The sequence below is a fragment of the Erythranthe guttata genome, chromosome 10 (assembly GCF_056151865.1).
Source record: "Erythranthe guttata isolate IM_541 chromosome 10, IM_541, whole genome shotgun sequence".
Taxonomy (NCBI): Eukaryota; Viridiplantae; Streptophyta; class Magnoliopsida; order Lamiales; family Phrymaceae; genus Erythranthe; species Erythranthe guttata.
In genome coordinates, this window is record NC_142542.1 from 11,374,293 (window position 1) to 11,377,419 (window position 3,127).

A 3,127-nucleotide genomic window follows, 5' to 3' on the forward strand; every position below is an offset into this window, starting at 1 on the left:
AAACTCATTCAAATTTGGTAAATACTTTTAAAAATATATATTTCATTATTACCAAGACATACAAGATTTGAAAAAAAAAAAAGGGTAAACGATATTTTCTAGGGGGTTTTTGTGCATAAATCCCTGACCAACCATTTTTATTATTCTAGGTTTATGGGTTATATATCTTTCGCCAATAAGCTCATCCCTTCAATATTTATTATAAATAAAGGAAAAATTAATGTATATGACAAAATTACCTCCAACCCTTTACACCCAAATTCTTAATTGTAACCCCAATTTAATCAAATTTTGACCACAAAATCCCAATCTTGACTTCTTTTATAACTTTTGTTTTTCAAAAATTATTTTTTTGCCGCTGTTTTTCGGATTTGACTTTTCAATTTTTTTTCTAGTCAGTTTTCTCCGTCGTCGGATTCCGGCGTTGATTTTTTTCCTTCTTTTTTTTTCTTTTTTTTTTTGTTTTTTTTTTCTGGGTTGCTTTTTTCACCGCCAAATTCCGGCGTTGACATTTTTTAGTGATTTGTTTTCCTCATAAATTTTTTATCCATTTTCTTACGCTCACCGCTAAACGTTGACCGTAATTATACTGTCATTAACAGTAATTATGCTGTCACTAACAATACATTAACGTAATTATACTATCGTTGACAGCACACTAACATAGTTGTACTGTCGTTGACAATACATTTATGTAATTTTACTGTCGTTGACAGTACAATTAGAGTCAACGACAATATTATTATTTTTTTGGGTTTTTTTTCATTTTGTTTGATTTATTGACAAGTCAACGTAATTATATTACTGTTGTGGACGGTAAAATAACTATAAACAAAATAATATTACTGTCAACCACATCAATATTATTATTTCTTTTGTTTTTTTGTTTTGTTTGAGTTATTGACGGAGTAACGTAATAATATTACTATCTATTATTGTAATATTACTGTAAGAACAATAATATTAATGTGGTTGACGGTAATATTATTGTTGTTACAGTAGTATTACTGTCAACCACGGTAATATTAATTCTGTTGGGTTTTTATTATGTTTACCTTTATTGAACGCTCAACATATCAATATGACTCTATTACACAACAATAATGATTTTTTGTGTTAATATTGTTGTGCTAGAGATTAATATAGCAGTATTAATGTATTAAACTGTGATATAGTTAATTTTTATGTGTTTTACAGTAATATAGTTAATATTATTGTCAACCACAGCAATATTGATGTTTAACAGGGGCAAAAAGATGTTAAAGAAAAAAAATAAAAATAAAATATCGAAAAAGTCAACGCCGGAGACCAGCGTTGATCGTCGATCACGGCCGGAAACCGGCGGAAAAAACAGGTAGAGAAAAAAAAGTCGACGCCAGAGACCAGCGGTCAACGGCGGCGACGGACGAAATTATCCATAAAATTGTGTTTTCGGTCAAAATTGAATAATTTGTGAAATTTGGGGTCAAATTGTGGTTAGATTAAATTAAAGGATGAAATTGGAGCATATTAAAATGAGGGACTATTTTAGTCTTTTACAAACATCTGGATCATGTGTGGACTTTTTTGTAAAAGGGTTTTTTGACTGGACCCCTCTATGAATAAGTACTCATTGATGTGTTTATTTGTAAAGTGTACATTTTATTATTGCAAACTAATAATTTGTATTTTTAAGTAATAGTTTACTTATTCATGTGTATTATTTTAATTATCGTGACAAACCTAAACGACTTATTGGGACAAACAATTCATATAAAATATGTTTCGTTACACTATCTATACAAAATATCTTATATATAAACGAAAGAAACGTTGGCCAACCCTAAAAAACCCTAGTGGTACTTCTGTAATTATTTATTTTTAATATTTTTTTCTCTATTATTTTTCTAACTATAATTTTCAGTAATTATCAATCTCCTATTTTTCATCAATATATCTTAAATCTTAAAATATAAAGATAGAAATTCAATTTGTTAAATATTTATCTATTTATTTGGATTGTAAATCTTAATACTAAGATTTAAAAAAATTAATGTTATATAAAATGTAAATAATACTACATTATTAAATTTTACTATGGTTGTGTACTAAAATTTCTTATTATGGATTACATTGATATTTTTTTACTTTTGAAATAATATTCCGTGCATCGCACGGGGAAAAATACTAGTTGCTTTTAAAATATAAACAAAATTTAATAATGGTAAAATAATTTTATGGGGTTTTTGTGCATAAGTTCATAACCAAACATTTTTATTATTCTAGATTTGCGGGCTATATCTTTTTCACCAATAAGCTCATTCCTTTAATATTTATTATAAATAAAGGAAAATTTTATGTATATGACAAAATTACCCCCAACCCTTTACACCTAATTCTTAATTGTAACCCCAATTTAATCAATTTTGACCTTTTCTTTTCAAAAACTTTTGTTTTTCAAAAAATATTTTATTAGCCGCCGGTCTCTGGCGTTGACTTTTCGATATATTTTCTTTCTCGCCGGATTGCGGCGTTGGTTTTTTTTTTTTTTTTTTTACACCTGCCGCTAAACGTTGACCGTAATGATGATGTCATTAATGGTAATTATACTGTCAGTCTGTCACTAACTGTAAATTAATGTAATTAGACTGTCACTGACAGTACAATAACGTAATTGTACTGCCGTTGACAATACATTTATGTAATTGTACTGCCGATGACAGTACAATTAGAGTCAATGACAATATTATTTATTTATTTATTTTGTTATTTTTTTTTTGTTGACAAGTCAACGTAATTATATTATTGTCGTTTGACAATAAAATAACTGTAAACACAATAATATTATTGTCAACCACATCAATATTATTATTTCTTTGGGTTTTTTTTTTGTTTTGTGTTAGTTATTCACGGAGTAACGTAATAATATTACTGTCTATTATTGTAATATTATTGTAAACACAATAATATTATTGTGGTTGACGATATATAGTATTATTGTTGTTATAGTAATATTACTATCAACCACAATCAATATTATTATTTTTTTGGGTTTTTTTGTTTCGTTTGAGTTTTTCACGGAGTAACGTAATAATATTACTGTCTATTATTGTAATATTACTGTAAACACAATAATATTAAAGTGGTT